This window comes from Ricinus communis, chromosome 3 (genome assembly GCF_019578655.1).
Source record: "Ricinus communis isolate WT05 ecotype wild-type chromosome 3, ASM1957865v1, whole genome shotgun sequence".
Taxonomy (NCBI): domain Eukaryota; kingdom Viridiplantae; phylum Streptophyta; class Magnoliopsida; order Malpighiales; family Euphorbiaceae; genus Ricinus; species Ricinus communis.
In genome coordinates, this window is record NC_063258.1 from 10,203,726 (window position 1) to 10,224,281 (window position 20,556).

Below are 20,556 nucleotides of genomic sequence, written 5' to 3' on the forward strand. Positions count from 1 at the left end.
CAAAACAGAAGATAGCTTGGAACATGGCGTGGTCACGCCTTATAAGAAGCGAGCTTCTGTAATTTTTTGGTGCAGTTTTTCAAAACAAAACAGAAGACAGCTTGGAACAAGGCGTGGTCACGCCTTGTAAGAAGCGAGCTTTTGTAATTTTTTTTTTTTTGTGGAAACAAGGTGTGGTTACGCCTTATCCAAATTTTTGCCTCTTTCCAAAAAAAATTAGAAAATAAAATAAAATAAATGAATGAAAATAAAAAGTAAATAAATAAATAAAGAAGACATTTGGGTTGCCTCCCAATAGCGCAATTCGTTTAACGTCGTTTTGCTCGACGGAGTGAGGGAATGTCTTAGTCATCTGGAGAAGTAGGGTAATCCAAGGGAAAATTATCGAGACATGGAACAATTTCGCCCTCTTGGAATATTTTCAATCTATGACCATTTACTTTGAAAATTTTGTTCAAATCCAAGCTTCTAATTTCCACTGCACCATAGGGAAACACCTTAGTAACAACAAATGGACCGAGCCATCAAGAACGAAACTTTTTTTTGACCAATCTTAAATTGTTTCCTTATAAGAGTATTGTCGTGGAGTAATTTGGACTTCTCTTTGTAAATTCTCGAATTCTCATATGCATCTAATCGCAACTCCTCTAATTCTTGCAATTGTAGTAGCCTTGACATTCCTGCTTTATCCATGTTCATGTTGCATTGTCGAACTGCCCAATAGGCCTTATGCTCAATTTCTACCGGTAAGTGACATGCTTTTTCGAAGACTAACCGATAAGGGGACATTCTTATGGGAGTTTTATAAGCTGTGCGGTATGCCCAAAGAGCATCATCTAAACGAAGGCTCCAATCCTTTCTTCCTGGATTCACTGTTTTTTCCAAGATGGATTTGACTTCTCTATTGGAAACTTCAGCTTGTCCATTGGTTTGAGGATGATATGCGGTGGCTGTTCTATGATTTACTCCATACTTCTTCATCAAAGCTGCAACCAATGTATTGCAAAAATGAGTTCCCTGGTCAATGACGATTGCTCTTGGAATTCCAAACCTGTTAAAGATGTTAGCCTTGATAAAACCTACAACAGTTTGAGAATCATCAGTTCTAGTGGCTTTAGCTTCCACCCATTTTGATACATAATCTACCGCCAAAAGTATATATGAAAAACCACAAGAAGAGGGTAGAGGACCCATAAAATCGATCCCCCACACATCAAATATTTCACAGATGAGAATCGGAACTTGAGGCATTTCATTCTTTCAAGTTAGTGCTCCTACTTTTTGACATCTCTCACAACTTTTGCAAAATGGATATGCATCTTTAAACAAAGTTTCCTAATATAAACCACAATCTAAGATTTTCCTCGCAGTCCGTCTAGGTCCAAAGTGTCCGTCACATGCATAATCATGGTTAAAGGTTAAAATAGATTGGAATTCATTTTCAGGCACACATCTCCTAATCACTTAATCGGAATAAAATTTCCATAAGAAGGGTTCATCCCAAACATAATACTTAGATTCACTCTTTATCTTTGCCTTCCTAGACTTACTAAGACAATGAGGTAGATTTCTTGTGACTAAGTAATTTACCATGTCTGCGTACCAAGGAATTATACCTTTGAGTTGGAATAAATGTTCATCAGGAAAATTGTCATTGAAGGGTAGGTCATCTTCTTCCCTTATCAACCTACTCAAATGGTCTGCAACAAAAGTTTCCACTCCTTTTCTATCTTTGATGTTTAAGTGAAATTCCTGAAGAAGCAAAATCCACTGAATTAGCCTTGGTTTTGATTCTTTCTTTGCTAAAAGATACTTCAAAGCTGCATGATCAGAATACACAATAACTTTAGAACCAAGCACATAAGATCAAAATTTATCTAAAGCAAAGACAATTGATAAAAGCTCCTTTTCTGTCGTGGAGTAATTGCATTGTGTGGAATTTAACGTCCTGGAAGCATAATAGATGACATGACTTTTCTTCTCAATCCGCTGCCCTAGAACTACTCCCACTGCATAATTGCTTGCGTCGGACATGATTTCAAAAGGCAAATCCCATCTAGGTGGTTGAATAATAGGCGTGCTTGTCAACAAATCTTTGAGTTTTACAAATGCGTCTCTGCATTCTTTCCCAAACTCAAATTGAACTTCTTTTTGCAGTAAATTTATCAATGGCAAAGTGATCTTAGAAAAATCCTTGATAAATCTGCGATAAAATCCTGCATGTCCTAGAAAAGAACGCACTTCCCTAACATTGGTAAGGTATGGTAAGTTTGCAATTATGTCTACTTTTACCTTATCAACTTCTATACCCTTAGAGGAGACCACATGCCCTAATACAATGCCTTGGGTGACCATAAAATGACATTTCTCATAATTTAAAACCAAGTTTGTTTCTATACATCTCCTTAAAACTTTTGTTAAATTTTCTAAGCATTCATCAAATGAATCAAATGAATCCCCATACACAGTAAAGTCATCCATAAACACTTCGATGCATTTCTCAATATATTCAGAAAAAATACTCATCATGCATCTTTGAAACGTACTTGGAGCATTACAGAGACCAAAAGGCATTCGCCTATAAGCATAGGTTCCAAAAGGACAAGTAAATGTTGTTTCTTCTTGATCTTCCTATGCGATAGGAATTTGATAGAATCCTGAAAAACCATCAAGAAAATAGAAGAAAGCTTTTCCCGCTAATCGTTCTAACATTTGATCAATGAAAGGTAGGGGAAAATGATCTTTTCTAGTTACGTGATTAAGCTTCCTGAAATCTATACGCATTCTCCAACCATTTTGCACACGCATTGGTACAAGTTCATTGTCTAAATTCCTTACCACAGTCATTCCAGTTTTCTTAGGGATAACATGAATTGGACTTACCCATTTACTATCTGAGATTGGGTAGATTATACCTGCATCTAATAGCTTGAGTATCTCTTTCATGACAACTTCTTTCATGGCTAGGTTTAGTCTCCTTTGTGGTTCCCTTGATGGTTTAGCATCATCCTCTAGCAAAATCCTGTGCATGCAAATTGATGGACTAATGCCTTTTATGTCAGCCAACGTCCAACCAATTGCAACCTTGTATTCCTTCAAAGCTTCAATCAATCTTCTTTCCTGTTTCATTGTTAGTCCTTTTGAGATGATAACAGGCAATGTTTCCTTGTCGCCTAAATACACGTATTTTGAGTGATCCGACAAGGTTTTCAGCTCTAGTTTTGGTGCTTGCACAACATCTTGTCATTAGTATTAGAGATTTCAGCATTGAGATTTGTGGGTTCAAATATTGTTGCTGAGAATAGTTCTTCTACACCAATCTCATAATCATTTTCTTCAAAGTTGGAATTTTCATCTAATTCCTGTTCGTGACCAACACTTTCTTCTGCAAAAACTTCCTGCACAATTGGGTCAATTACATCAATATGGCAAAGAGAATGTACATCATTAGGGTATTTAATTGCATCGAAAATATTAAATTTAACAATCTCTCCATCAAACTCTACGGAGAGAGTACCCTCATCTACATTAATCTTTGTCTTGGCAGTTTTCATGAATGGTCATCGTAACAAAATCGAAGCTGATTTTGATGAAGAATTACCATCCATTTCCAAAATGTAGAAGTCGACAGGAAATATGAGCTCATTAACCTGCACCAAAACATCTTCAACAACTCCAAGGGGATGAATGAAAGAACGATCAGCTAATTGAATCACTTCACCAGTTTTTTGCAAGTCATTTAGTTTTAAATCTTGATAAATAGAAAATGGCATGACATTAATGGAAGCTCCCAAATCTAACATGCACGCTCAATTTTCATATTACCAATTACACAAGGTAATGAAAACATACCTTGATCTTTGCATTTCTCTGCTATATTCTTTTGCAACATTGCCGACACGTTCCTACTTACCACTACTTTCTCCTTTTCCTTCATTCTTCTTTTGTTGGTGCACAATTCCTTCAAGAACTTTGCATATTTAGGAATTTGTTTGATAGCATCCAATAGTGGGATATTTATCTCCACCTTTCTAAATGTATCCAAGATCTCCTTTTCTTGCTCATCGTTCGCTAATCTGCTAGGAAAAGGAGGCAATGGAGTGTGAGATGAAAGAGATAGGGGAGGATCAGATTTTACCCTACGTGATGCCTTAGAGAAAACTTCTTCTTCATTTTCCTTGCTTAGTTCACTTCCCTTAAGTGGAATCGAGCCTGAAGGAATCTCTTTTCCACTTCTTAGAGAAATTGCACTAACGTTCTCCTTTGGATTTATTTCTAGTTGCGAAGGTAGTTTTCTAGAATTTTGGGCTTCCAATTTACTAACTGACGTAGCCAATTGAGGTATTTGATTGCCTAAATTCTGAATGCTTGACCTTGTTTCATGTTAAAATTGAAGATTATTATTAGCAAGATTTTTACAATATCTTTCAAAGACATACCTAAATTTGGAGCTTGAGATTGTCTATTGAAATTCTATGGAGGATATTTCCATTGTCCTCCTTGGTTCCCATAGCTCAAATTCGGGTGATCTCTCCATCCAGGATTGTAATGATTGGAAAAGCGGTCATACTTCCTTTGAGGTTGACCAGTAAATCCACCTAGAGCATTAGCTTCTTGCATGGAGTCTTGTTGCAATGTTGGACACATATCGGTGGGATGTCCTTGCAGCGAACATATTCCACAGACTTTTGCCATTTGCAATTTCCCTATAGCCATTTGACGAACCAAAGCAGTTAAATCAGAAATTTAATTTTCAAGATTTTTAGTACTTACCTCATTAACTCGCCTTGTAGCTCCATCAGCCCTTGTACCAAATTACTGAGAATTTTCGGCCATGTTTGAAATTAATTGCTTGGCTTCTTCAGGCATTTTATCTACCAAAGCTCCCCCACTTGCTGCATCAATCATGCTCCTATCCATTGGCAATAATCCTTCATAGAAATATTGGATTAGGAGTTGTAGAGAGATTTGATGATGTGGGCATTTAGCACACAGTTGCTTGAACCTTTCCCAATATTCATACAACGTTTCTCCAGTGAACTGTGTTATGCCACAAATTTCTTTTCTGATGTTGGCAGCTCTTGTTGCAGGGAAGAGCTTGTCTAAGAACAATCTTTTCATCTCATTCCATGTTGTTATTGATCCGGAGGGTAGATAATAGAGCCAATCTCTTGCTTTATCCTTCAAGGAAAAGGGAAAAGCTCTAAGATTTATTTGCTCTTCGGTTACACCATGTGGCTTCATTCCGAAGCATACAATATGGACTTCTTTCAAGTGTTTATGAGAATCTTCACCTGCACATCCACGAAAAGAAGGTAGCAAATGAATTAAACCATATTTTAATTCAAAATCAACTGCAATATTAGGAAATGTAATGCATAAAGGTTATTGATTTAAATATGGTGCAGCTATCTCTTTGAGAGTTCTATTCGCCATGTTTTTTGTAACTTCTTGAAAAATAGATGTGTTGCCAATAGCTAAATCTATTTCCAACTCCTCTATGAGACAACTATTTATTTGCTTAGTCTCCTTTCTTAATCGGCGCGCTGTCTTCTCAATTTCAGGATTAAACTGCAAATCAATATCTTGAAGAGAACGAGTTATAAACAAATAATTCAAACAATGAGAAACTAAAATAGGCTCCCCGGCAACAGCACCAAATTTGAACGAATTGTCGAAGCCCTTCAAAATAAATTATTGATTTTCTTAAACTAATTTGTAGAAAAAGTAAAACCAGGTCGAATCCTAAGAGAACCAATGTGAATAGCTTCTCAAAGTAAAATAAAAAGGGGGTTTTGAATGTTTGAATCAAAATTATAAATAAACAGAAAATGATGAAGGCTGAATATTAAAGTAAATAAAATCAATCTTAACAACTTTCCAATTCAAGAGTGCTAATTCCATCCAATTGTAATCATGATCATAGGCTAAAATATCAATTCTTCTATTCAAGTACTTAGTCTACTTATTCGAAAAAGCCGCAACAAGTGTAATTCTCTTAATATAATTGACTCGAACCCAACATTTAAACCAAAACTTACCATTAGTCAACTGGGCACGATAGCGTTCCATATCAACTTAATGATAGCATTAAGAATAATGAGAATGACTAAACCAACATTAATTTAATTGAGATAACTGCAATTGAAATAACCTTGTTCCTTTATTTCCCTAGAGTCTATCATGCAAGCTATGTAATTCGAATAAGCCGTAATCACACACACATGAGCCAGTTCGTTGCTACTTGTGTCAATTGTTCATGACAATTACGGATCACAAACTCAAAGTTTAGCAATAGAAAAATCAATATCAAAGTTGAGTCGTCAGTTCAATCAATATCAATAATTCATAAATAATAAGAACAAGAAATAAAGAATACTTGAATTAAAGAAGAATTCTGTTAAGCTCAAAGCCTTACAAAATCACAATTGGAATTTATTCACTCTTGAATTAGAAACTAAAAACTTAGCCACTCATGGTGGAGTAAGAATTCACAAGAATTGTAGAGAGTAGAAGAAGAATAAGAATATGAATGAATTAAAGGTACTTCCAACCGTCCTTATATAGGAAGTAAAACCCTAAACCCTAATAGAATCCTTATAAAAAATAAATAAGCTTCCTATTTAATCTTATCCCTATAAGAAAGGATAAGATTAAAAGTGATCTAAATAAATTAAAATCCTAAATACATGGAAGAAAGTTCTATTAATCCAACACTTCCAAAAATAGAGGAGATTAACTAGGGATAGGTCCACCACAATGAAAACTCTGAAAATTTTGAAGCTCTCCTTAGCATCTTTTAACAGCTCATAGGGTGCAACGCGTGGTCACGCCTTGTTAACAGTAGTCTTCTGGACAGATTTTTGCGGAGCTTATGGCCTGTAAGGCGTGGTCACGCCTTGTCGACAGTGATCTTCTGTGCAGATTTCTGCACTTCCTCCAAAAGACTTGGTTTCCGATAAATGATGACTTAAAACATGTCTTTAGACTGGATTTTGCTCCATCCTTGATATTTCATCACCTAAGTCAGAATAAACATAATTTCCATAATTAAGTACATTATTCAACCGAATAGTAAGGAAATTAAATACAATAAATATAACTATTTGTGACCTATCAGGAATCTTAGATACCGATCCAATGCTTGGACAAATGCAAAGAAACAAAATTAGTTGATAGAGTATTGATATCATTCTTTGAATGATCGTGAAAGAATCTTTTGGAGGAAAGAGGGAACACTGAGAATCGAGGCACGCCCAAATATTCTGATTCAGGATTAGCACCATTGGGATCTTTGTAATTCTTTGTTCCTTTGCATATAAGCCTAATGATATAAGGATTGGCATAAGGAATCATGCAAATGCAATTGACAAGCTTGACCATTGGCATTGGAGCTTAGCTTGATGATCAAGCAGGAAGAGACGTAAATCCATCTGTATTAGGGAGAAGTGATGTTATTTTCAATAAATCCAAGCGTAATACAAGTGGGAATGATAAGAACCCATCTAGCACAAGAAATTCTACTCCAATAAGAAATCCTAATGATGCAAATCCTATTAGTTAAAAGAATCCTCTTTTGACAAGAAGTCCTACTTCAACAAGGAGTCCTACTCTAACTAGGAGTTTTACTCTAACATAGAGTCCTAATGATATTATGAGTGTAAATGAAATCAAGGATTCAAGTGACATTGAAAATCCTAATCAACTAGGATTCAAGATCCATTTCACATCCATAGAGACCCGATTATAATGTCCAAGGCTAAAAAGATAAAAGAAGCTCTTGATGGGATTATTCAAGACATTTGGGCTAAGGACACATCAAAACTTGAAGAATTGGATTCAAATTCAAGGCTCATTAATCTAATTCAGTTTATTGGCCTTGAATGAATCTAATATGGGCTTAATGACAATAAAGGAGCACATAAGGGATTTGGGGCCTATTTAGCTCCACCAAAGATGGCCTATATTTGTGACTTAAAGAAACTAGGGATTCTTACTTCTAATGGGCGACTACATAGTATTTTAGGAGTATCAGGACTTTGTTTTTAACTATCTCTTTTAGTTAGGATGTTTATCTCTATCCTATTTGAGTTGTAATTCCTTAATAGCTTAGAATTAGGGTTTTCTAAAGGCTATAAATGCCTAATACAAATTTTCAAGTTCATTGATTAATGATTAATATATTTTGTGAGTTTATACTCTATTCGCAGTTCTTGTTTAAAGCTAATTCAAACTTATCAAGCGATTCATTGTTTGTAGTGTTCAAATTCAACTTATCAATTTAGAATCTATACTAAATTGTGGCATTTTCTACCTCTAATACCTTAGGTTTGATAGTTTAATATAATTGAATGGTCTAAGGTTTCCATTGATTTGGTTCTAGATAGATCTTGGGCAATGAAATCAAACTTGCATAAAGGTTTAATCCTTTAATATAGTTAGGTTCATATCATTTGGTGTAAGAGCTTCTACTTCTAAATCAGGTTATGTATCTTTAATTTTCGCATATTCTTTGTTATTTTTTTGGTCATTCTTCTTTATCTAAAATTCATTCAAGTTAAAAAAAATCAGTTTCGTTCTTGTAATCTTATTTAAATTTGTTTTGTTATTGTTTATGATTTATTTTTCTAGTCACATCTTTACTTGTTCCAAATTCTTTAGTTAAGTGCATTCATAAAAAAAAAGAAAGGAGAAAGAGCCAACAAAAAAAGATCAAATATAAAAAAGAATTTCTGCCTTTTGTTTTCTTCACTTATTAAGCTTAGTTAGTCTTTTATTACCTTTGTTCTTGTGTCTTTCATTATGTATAAGCTTAATCTTGTTCATTAAGTCTTTAGTTTTCATATTTTTGTGTTCTTATATGTGTTTTAAGTTTGATTCATTAGTCATTGAATAGTTATAACTTTGATTATTTGATAATTAATTGATTTAATCTTTATAAGAACAGTAGAGTTTAAGTGCTAAACATGTGAGTTATGTGAGATGTTTTGTCAAGAAGAATTTGCTAAAGGACATCGAGATCTTCTTTATCAACCTTGTGATAGATTGTGGGGACAAAAGAAAGATAATCATTTTGAAGAGTTTCAGCGAAATTTTTATAATCCTAAATCTAAACCAAAGAAGTTGGAAAGATAATTGCATCAAGATTTGAATGATGAATTTTCAAAAGATCTAAAATCTTTAAGGAGCAGCCTTGATACGATTATAAGCCAAAACTAAAGACCAATCAAGATGATGTAAAAGAGGTAAATTGCTCTATTGAAGTCAATGAAAATTTTAAAGACACGATGGTTGAAGATGGTGAGAAAGAGATTATTTTGATGTCCTTGTGTGAATTCAAAATTGAAGAAATCGTTAATGATGATTAGGATGAGGCAAACATTGAATTGGTGAAGATTGAGGCCCCTTTTTGGTTTGATGCAGCCACGGCTTTTGTCGTAGTCAGTTCAAAGACTATTTTTCTTAATACAATGGAGTCTTTTGTGATACGAACCTAACCTATATTAAAGAATTTAACCCATATGAAAGTTTGATTTTATTGCCCAACATCTATCTAGAACTAGGTCAATAGAAACCTTAGACCCTATCATTGATAGTGTCAACACTGGTGCTGAAGTGAAGCATGCCTTCAGTTTATTAAAACTGCCTTGACATTTATTCTAGACAAACTTCACATTCTTCCTCAATAAATTTGTCAAAGGTGAAGCAACGATAGAGAAGTTTTGCACAAACCTCCTATAATAGCCTGCTAATCCTAAAAAACTACGTACCTCATGCACATTGGTAGGTTGTTTCCAACTAACGATCGCTTTAATTTTCTTCAGATCAACATATACTCCTTTAGATGAAATGATATGCCCTAAAAATATTACTTTCTCCAGCCAAAACTCACACTTGTAATACAATCGTCAAGTGCTTTGCATGTTACTCCTCTGTTCATGAATACACTAGAATGTCATCTATAAACACAATTACAATATATAAATAAGGCTTGAATACCCCATTCATCAAGTCCATGAATGCAGCTGGAGCATTAGTTAACCCAAATAGCATCATTAAAAATTCATAATGGCCGTATCAAGTTCTAAATGTTGTTTTAGGAACATCTGCTTCCTTAATCTTCAATTGGTGATACTCGAATCTTAAATCAATCTTAGAAAATACCTGAAATAAATCATCAATCTATGGTAATGGATATTTATTACGAACTTTCACCTTATTCAATTGTATATAATCAATACACAATCTCATATTGTCGTCCTTTTTAACAAACAAAACCGATGCTCCCTAAGGTGATACTCTAGTCAACTACTCTCTAGTTCTTGATTTGACTTTAGTTTATTAATCTTTCTTTATTTATTTATTCATATTTAGCTTCTAGTCTTTTCTTCTTACGGAATAAGGGCTTTCGCACTAGAAAACCAACATGCAACTGAATAATTGAGGCTAATGAGCATATTATTTCAATTTTCTACCTTGCAGGAAATTAAGTTATGGGTTCTTTTAAGAAATTTATGGACTTATCAACACTCACGCTAGCTAGCATAGACTTATTCCTCACCTCCTTCCTTTGTCTTCTGTTCTTTGTCTACGCTTGTATTTAAATCAATTCGATTTTATCCTTACACTGAGCTGTATGAAAGAGACCAAAGGACATGTGATTTCTTTCCTTATCTAATCCGAAGTCCTACCAATATTCTCATTCTTTTATTTCTTTTATGTCTCTTTTTCTAATCTCTATCTAGTATGTTGGTTTGGTTTTATATGGGGAGCATAAACATGAGTGTCGAGTGAAACCGCGTTGAAGCGGTAATCATAGGCACCGATCCAATGCTTGGGCAAGTGTGAAGAGAAATAAAATTAGTTGATCATGTATTGATATCATTCTCGGAATGATCGTGGACAAATCTTCTAGAAGAAAGAGGGAACAATTAGAATCGAGGCATGCTAAATATTCTGATGCAGGATTTGCACCATTAGAATCTCCATCATTCCTTATTCCTCTAAGCATGATGACTTCTGATGACACAAGGATTGTTGTAAAGAATCATGGGAACTCAATTAATAAGCTTAACCGATGGAATTGTGCAACGTGAGCATTTTTATGTTTAGGCCACATATAATGAAGAAATTTGGATCAGAATATTATTAGGTAGGCCCACACTAATTTTCCCCTTGTTTGTGTTAGGCTGGCTCATAAAATTTAGGACTACAAGAGTTGTTGACTAGTCAACTACTCTCTCGTACTATAAAAGTCGCATGCAACCGAATACTTGAGGGCAGTGAACATATTATTTGAGTTCTCTACCTTGCAAAAAATCAAGATATGGGTTCTTTCAAGAACTTTGTGGACTTATCAATACTCATTCTAGTGAACATAGACTTATCCCTTACATCCTTCCTTTCTTTTGTGTTCTTTATCGACCCTTGTGATTTAAGTTAATTCGATTTGATCCTTTCGCTTGACCATATGGAAAAGAATAAAGAACTTGTGATTTCTATCTTTATCAAATATGAAATCCCACCTATTTTCTCATTTTGTTTCACTCTATCTAATCTCTATCTAGTTTGATGGTTTGGTTTTATTTTGTGAGCATAAATACAATTGACAAGCTTGATCGGTGGCATTATGGCATGACTTGATGATCTAGCAGGACGAAATGCAAATCCACGTGCGTAAGAGAGAAATCATGTTGCTTTCGATTAATCCAAGCAGAAATGTGTGCATTTTGATTTCCAGGAGGCATATAATTATTTAATTTGGACCGGAGTATTATTAGGTATGCCCATACAAATTCTCCCCTATTTTTGTTAATCTAGCTCATAGAATTTGGAACTATAAAAGCTGTTGACTAGTCAACTCCTCTTTCTCTTGTATGATAGCTTGGTTTTATTTGGGTAGATAAACACGACTATTGAGAGAAAGCCCTTGGAAGGGGTAATCATAGGCACTGATTCAAGTTGATCGAGTATTAATATCATTCTTCGAATGAGTGCAAATGAAACTTTTGGAGGAAAAAGGAAACAATGAGAATTGAGGCTTGTTCCTTATACCTCTAGGCACAAGGACTTCTGATGATGTGGGGATTAACATAAGGAATCATGGGAATGCAATTAACAAGCATGACCGATAGCATTAGGGCTTAGCATAATGATCAAGAAAGACAAGATGTAAATCCATGCGGATAGTGAGAAATCATATGGCTTTCGATTAATCCAAGTGTAATACTAGTGGGAATGTGAGCATTTTGATGTCTGGGATGCATATAAAGAAGTAATTTGGCTTAGGTTATTATTAGGTAGGCCCTTGCAGATTTCTCCTGCTTTCTTTAAGCTGGCTCATAAAATTTAGGACAACGAGAGTAGTTGACCAGTCAACTACTCTCCGTATTTAGCTTCTTATTTCTTCTTCATATGGAATTAGGCTTTCGCACTATAAAAACTATATGTAACCAAATATTTAAGGCTAGTGAGCATATTATTTTAGTTTTCTAGCTTGCAGAAAATCAAGCTATGCGTTCTTGTAAGAACTTTGTGGACTTATGAAGATGCACACTAGCAAACCTAGATTTGGAATTGACGCACGCCCCAATATTCCAATTTAAGATTTGAACCATTGGGATCTCCATCATTGATAAGAACCGATCTAGCATAAGAAATCCTACTCCAATAAGCAATTCTAATGATACATATCCTACTAGCTTAACAAATTCTATTCTGACAAGGACTCCTACTGTAACTAGGAGTTCTACTCTAACAAGGAGTCTCTAATGATATTGGGAGTCGAAATGACATCAAGAACTCAAGTGACATTGGGAATCCTAATCCAACTAGGATTCAAGATCCATTTCACATCCATGGAGACCCAATTACAAGGCCCAAGGCTAAGAAGATAAAAGAAGCTCTCAATGTGCTTATTCAAGATATTTGGGCTAAGGACACATCAAGGCTTGAAGATTTGGATACAAATTCAAGGCTCATTAATATCATTCTCCGAATGATCAAGGAGGAATCTTTTAGAGGAAGGAGAAAATACCGAGAATCGAGGCACACCTAAGTATTTTTGACTGAGGATTTGCACCATTAAGATCTTCATCCTTCCTTCTTCCACTAGGCACGAGGAATCCCAATGACACAAGGTTGGGCAAAAGGAATCATGCCAATGCAATTAACAAACTTGACCAGTGGCATTGGGGCTTAGCTTGATGATCAAGAAGGAGAGACATAAATCCAAGCACGTAAGAGAGAAATCATGTTGTTTTCAATTAATCCAAGTGTAATACAAGCCGAAATTTGAGCACTTTGATGTTTGAAATGCATATAATGAAGTAAATTCGTGTAGGCATACCTAATAACACCCTTGCCCAAATTACATAATTGTCTGCATCCCAAATATCAAAACGCACGCATTCCTGCTTGGATTAATCGATAGCAACATGATTTCTCCCCAACGCATATGGATTTGTATCTTATCCTGCCAGATCATCAAGTCACGCTCTAATGCGACTGGTCAAGCTTATCAATTGCATTCCCATGATTCCTTATGCCAATCCTTGTGATGGAAATCCTAGTGCTCCTACAAACCCATCCGAGCAAGATCCTCTATATATGGGGAGTGGTCCAATCAGAAAAATAAGAGCGAAGAAGATTAAGGTTGCATGGCCTTATTTACTTAAGCCTCGATGATAACTCATATTGTAGAAGAACAAGCCTCAAATAAGCTCAATGAGCTAGATTATGTCTTGATGATTCAAGTTAATGAGAATAGGCTTCAAGAAGCTTGACTCCTTATTAATTTCTCCTTGGATCGAAACTACTCCTTATTTAACTTCTCATGTATTTTGGCCCTTGAGTGTTTTATTACTTTAAAACTCTATTTCTTTGGGCCTTTTTCATTACTTGTTTAGTTTTGGGCCTCTAGTTATGTTTATTAGATTAATTGTAAGTCTGGGCCGCCCCTTACATTTGGCACAACACCCATAAGTTTGTCTAAACCATAAATATTCACTATAATTGCTTAAGGGTTATCATCTTGTAAGAATTTAACTTTGTTTATAATTTGATGCTTGAGAGTGTTCTCCTTCTAAGTTCTTGCGAGGACTTATTATTTTGAAAATTGCAACTTTATTGATTGTTCATTGATGGCTAAGGGTTCCTTCAATAGATTGTCGTGAGTTCTTAGTTGTGTATCCTTTATCTTGTTCTTGATAGATCCTCAAAACAGATTGATATTAGTTCTATTCAATAAATTTTCTAGGGTCATATCAGTTTTGGTATCATAGTTTAGGCTCAAGTTCAAGATTGTAGTTGTTTAGTTAGTTCTTTTATTTCTGCAAATTAGTTAAAACAAGAGTGAAAAATTCGTGTAAAAGAAATAAAAGAAAAAGTGTTCATTTTGAGTAGAACTCCATTTAAGTTCGAAAATTCAAGCTTGGAGGTGAATGAGCTGAAATATTAGAAGTTTCTAATCAAAGGAATAGGAAAAAATATCTCCTTGATTTGGCCAAAAATCTATTACTAAACAAGGGAGAACTGATTTGGAAATAAGGGAGAACTTGGATGAGTTAAGACTTGAAAGGGATGAGAAAGCAAACCGAACACCACCTCCACCTCTACCTAAGAGGCAGAATTGGAATGATGATGATGACGAGGGCGATAGCGTCTCCAACCAAAACTTTTCAAGGAAAGGGAGATCCATAAGTCTATTTGGAATGGGAGAAAAAGGTGGAACGCGTGTTTGAATGCCATAACTCCATATAAGACAAAAAGGTAAAACTTGCTTCTGTTGAGTTTACTGATTACGCTAGTGTGTGGTGGGATCAATTAGTTACAGCTCGAAGGTGCAATGATGAGGATCCAATCTCAACATACGGAGAGATGAAGAGAATCATGCATAGACGGTTTGTTTCTACACACTACTATATGGAATTGTACCACAAACTTCAAAAAATTGTACAAGGAAATAAGTTTGTGAATGAATCTATAAAGAAACAAAGACAAGTCCATGCATGATAAAGGTAAAGGGAAAGCAAGTGGTTCAAGATCGAAGATATATTGCTTTAAGTGGAAAGGATATGGACACAAGCAAGTTGAATGTTCTAATCAAAGAATTATGATAATCATGGACAACGGTGATGCGATAACTGAAGGTGATGATAGTGATGATGAGCCGATCTTAGATGATGACACACAAGAAGAAGAGGATGTCGAATATGCTCTTAATAGTAAACTCTTTTCTTATATGACTACGTGTACTTTGAGTGTACAAGCCAAAGTGGAAGAAGTATAATGTGAGAATATATTCCATACTAGATGTACAAGTGCAAATAATTTCTTTCTCTATAGGATGTTATAAAGATCAAGTTTTACATGATGTGATTCCTATGCAATCTAGTCATATCTCGTTATAACGTCCTTGGCATTGTGTGTGTTGAATAAGATGTGTCAATCTGGATACACCACTCTCTCTACTAACACTAGCTCTAGAACCTCCACCTGAGCCTCTACTAATGCCAAGAGCCCTAACTCCTTTGCTAACCGCAATTTGTGCTCCCCTACCAACATTAGTACCAAATTGTACAATGTTGGGACAATCCCTTCTAATGTGTCCCGATCCACTACAGTCAAAACACTGAATGGATCTCTTCCTACAATCTCCTCCCTCGTGAATGTGGCCACAATTAGCATGAGGTGTAGACATCCTAATTGCACTACTTGCACTAACCACTGGTTGTCTCACTAAACTCTGACTAACTTGGGGTTGTGGTCTATAAATGCCTAGCCATGCCGAAGGTCCTCTACTGTGAAATGTCGGGTCCCTTACTGAATACTTTTTGTTCTGCTGTCCAGGCTGGACTCTTTGATTTACTCTCTTTCTCTTTGACTTACTCTATGTTAGAAGCATACTTGTATAGATCTTCAAATTTATCAATATACTACCGTACCGTCATATTCCCTTGTTTTAGGGCAATGAACTCATTTTGTCTCTCTACCTTAAATGCATCTGTCTAATATTCTCTACAAAGTTATGTCTTGAACACTTGTCAATTCAATTGATCCCCATGTAGAATCTTTACTCAAGCAAACTAAGAATCTGAGGTGTCATGTAGTAAACCATATATATTACTAAACCTTCGTGGTTTTGTGAGATCAAGTGTGTTGAATGCTTTCTCTATTGCTTTCAACCACCTGTCCACCTCTCTAGAATCAATAGAACCATCAAAATCAAATGCCTCACAATTCTATTCATGCTCCATGATATCCCCAGGCTTTCTTTTTTGTTCTTATGCTGCTAAAGTAGCAATTATAGTCTTTGTAAGAACCCTCAAATCAAGCTGTAAAATAAGTACAATAGGGGGTGCAAGAGGTGGAGCTTGTTCAATGATGGGGGCGTAGCTTCTGACTCTAATTCAGGATTACTACTACCCCTAGACTCTGCCCGATCACTACCTAGTTGGCCAGCTCTCTCTCGTAGTAGAGCTTTAGTACGATTCCTTATTGGTGGCATACTATTAAAATGTAAATAAAACAAACGTTTCATCAAATAACAAGAAATACAAGTTCCACAACAAACATAATTTAACAAACCGTGTAACCACCTTTGATACCAAAATTGTCACATCTCTTCTCACGTAGGTCGAGATGGATATTTAAAACCAAACGATTGCCAAGATATATTTAGTTTAGTTGAATTATAACGTACTTACATATATATATATATATATATGTAATAATGTATTTGAAAATTTTAATTATGAAAAATAGATAATTATTTCTTTAATATGATGTTTCATTAGAACGACTATAACTAGAAATGCCTTTATCAAATATTATTAAGTAAGTTAGTATACAAAGTTTTCCTTTAAACATTAACTTTATAACATAACCTTTTCAATGTACATAACCACCATGGTATGAAACAAGGATGAATATTTATGTACAAGTTACAATGAGTATGTATATGACTCCTCAAACGAGAAATATTGGCCAACCTTACTCTTGCCTTTTAATACACTTACTAGCTCAAGCACCCACTATCAAGCTTTGCCTCCTGAATAAAATTTGTGAAAAGAGTAAAATGAATATAAAAATGCTTAGTGAATAGATATATAATGTTGTGAATCAAATTCTTGAGGCAATTAATCTTTGTCAAGTAAGAAAACACCACTACAAAAACTGTTCTAATGCTCAGACAAAATAACAATACTAATTATCAATATCATATACTTTAAATGGTATAAAAAGTCTCATAGATTTTAACCATCCTCACAGTAATTATCACCAATCAACCATCATTCGAAATCTCACTCTAGGCACACCTGATGGCTAACCCTTCCTCTATGCTGGCACGGTCTGGCCCTTCTCCTTTCACCGGCCTACATTCAAGTGCCACATTGTCTAATGTGCATTAACAACCATAAATAAATCACATGTACATATACCAATCTCAGCACATTCCAAACACATCAGTGTGAGGATAAATTTCTTGAAAATAAACTACACTTTCACTTGCTCAAAGGCATTGGATAAATGCTCTTTTTAACATTAAAATGGAAATATATAACACTGCCCCGTAATTGTGGAATATAAGTAATGTGTAATTGATAAAATAAAGGCTATCAATGCTTGTGCTCATTAAGGAAAAACCAAGATCTTTAACTAATATTATATATTAATTAATTAGGCGAACAAAAAGCTAAAATATTCTTATTGTTGAATTGCAAAATCATCATATGTAAAATCCAACATAAACAACCTACTTTTGTTAATTATACTTCAAATTTGTAAAACCAATAGAAAATATTTTGAAATAAGTACCAGTCTGAAATTTAATAAGCTTAAAATAACAACTCCCTTTTCTCCAAGTTCAATATTAAGCTTTCAAATCAAAGAAATCAACTTCGCAAGGGCTTGATAACCACTCATCAAAAGTGACCTTTAGTTATACTTAACTAGCTCCATAAAATATCTACCTTGCACTTGCACTTTTCTTGTCTTTTTCAACACCTAATTCATAAATTTCACTTAGAGTTCAACAAAATAATAAGCCTTTATGCTCTTCTATCATGCAGCCCCCAAATGATATGCAAATTATGCTTTTAAACTCAATCTTACATTCCTATCTCAACAACCATGATAGGGCATATATGAGGTATTTAAGGCTCATATTTTGTATACTTCTAGGTATTCATGTCTATAATAGCAAAAAACATTTCACTTCAATTAGATAACTATAGAATGAGTTAAGCACAATTTAACATGACCAACTTAAACTATCTTGATAGGATAAGCAATAAAATGTTTGGTCTGATTCCACAAAGATAAAGACAAAACTAGCACAAAAATAAAACTACAAAGTCATTGAGGACTCTCTAGAGTTTCTTATGCATTAAGCCACACCTAATTTTTATTTTTCTAGCTCAAGATATGAAATAAATACAAAGGCTGAAAAATCAGAAAAATCCAACCTGAGAATACAGTTCAGTAATCCTAACTCAAATCAATCAAAACTCTTATAATACTTACCAAATAAATCTTTAAAGCCTTTATAGATGAAGATTATGGCCAACAACATGCTTAAACCTTGAAATTCCTTTTGGAAAAAGATTAGACCAGGTTGTTTAATGAAGAAATTCTCTTAATTCCTCTCTTTTCTTTTCTTATATTAAGTGTGTGCGTGTGCGAATATATATGTATTTGGAGACTTAGAGAGTGGATGATTCTAAACATATTTTAGGATAGGATTAGTTGTAAAATATCCTCTTAAGTCCTTAATGAATTGTTCATATTACTTATGAACCCTCTAACTTTTATTCTTTCATCCTAATTCAATCCACCATCTTTCATTCATTTCATTTAAGTCCCACTATTATTTATTATTAAACACACTTAAGTACTACCTTAAATCAATTAAGATAGTATATGAAAATGCAATGCTAAAAGGACGATAGATACTTAGAGTATGGGTGGGACACTTATGACTCACATTCTTCCTAATCTTGAATATGGCGTCCAAAACCTTTCCATTCTAAGGTTCACACTACTAGAAAATTGTTGAGTCGACATCTTTATTCCTAACTCTAACTTTAGATGTCCTTGGCAGTAGTTACGTTATAATTCCACAATGTAACTATTAAAAATCCTTACAAGAATCACATCATGATTAATGCCTATCATTACTGCTTGCACGCTCTTTCAATTAACACTTATGTTTACGCTCCCCAAATAAAACCAAACCATCACACTAAGATAAAGAGGAGTTGACTGGTCAACAACTATCATACTCCCAAATTTTATGAGCCTGATAAATGAAAACAGGGGAAATTTGCATGGGCATACCTAATAACACTTCGACCCAAATTATATAATTATATGTCTAAACTGTGCCTCGATTCTCGTCGTTCCCTCTTTCCTCCAAAAGATTCATCCATGATCATTCTAAGAATGATATTAATACTTTGATCAACTAATTTTCTTTCTTTATATTTGTCCAAGCATTGGGTCGGTGCCTATGATTGCTGCTTCGAGGCGCTTTCAATCAACACTTGTGTTTATGCTTGGAAAATAAAATGAAACCATCAAACTATATAGAGATTAGAAAGAATGACGCAAAAGAATTAAATAAAATGAGAATATAGGTAGGATTTCAGTTCCAAGAAGGAAAGAAATCATAAGTTCTTTATTCTCTTCCATATGGCTAAGTGAAGGATTAAATCAAATTGATTAAAGTACAACGGTGTACAAAGAACACAAAAGAAAGAAAGGATATGAGCAATAATTCTATGTGCGCTATCATGACTCTTGAAAATTCCACAAAATTCTTGAAGGAAACCATAACTTGATTTTTGCCAAGGTAGGAAGCTAAAATAATACGCTCACTAGCCTCTTCGGCTGCATGTGTTTTTGTAGTGCGCAAGCCCTCATTCGATAAGAAGAAGAAATTAGAAGCTAAATATGAATAAATAAATAAATAAAGAAAGATGAATAAACTAAACTTAAAATCAATAACCAAAGAGGAGTTTATTGGTCAACAACTCTCGTAGCTCCAAATTTTATGAACCAGCTTTAGAAAAAGAAGGAATAATTCACGTGGGCATACCTAATAACACTCCTACCCAAATTACATCACTATATGCATCCTAAACATCATAACATGATTCCCGCTTGGATTAATCGAAAGCAATATGATTTCTACCTTACGCATGTGTATTTGCGTCTCGTCCTGCTAGATAATCAAGTCACGCCCCAATGCCACTGGTCAAGCTTGTTAATTGCATTCCCATGATTCCCTATGCCAATTCTTATGTCATGAGGGGTCCTAGTGCCTAGAGGAACATAGAATGATGGAGATCCCAATAGTACAAATCTTGAATCAGAATATTAGGGTGTGCCTCGATTCGCATCGTTCCCTCTTTCCACTAGAAATTTTTTCTACGGTCGTTTAGAGAATAATACTAATACTCGATTAATTAATTTTCTTTCTTTGCATTCATCCAAGCATTGGATCTATGCCTATGATTACTGCTTCCACACGCTTTCTCTCAATAGTGGTGTGTG

The 20,556-nt window shown here is 34.7% G+C and overlaps 1 non-coding gene across 1 annotated transcript; it reads left to right on the forward strand.

Annotated features, from left to right (window-relative positions):
• Positions 1 to 4,966: 4,966 nt before the first annotated feature.
• On the forward strand, positions 4,967 to 5,073 carry LOC125369678. Its single transcript, XR_007215354.1, has one exon. It is a non-coding gene; the product is annotated as a small nucleolar RNA R71 (small nucleolar RNA).
• The last annotated feature ends 15,483 nt before the right edge of the window (positions 5,074 to 20,556 follow it).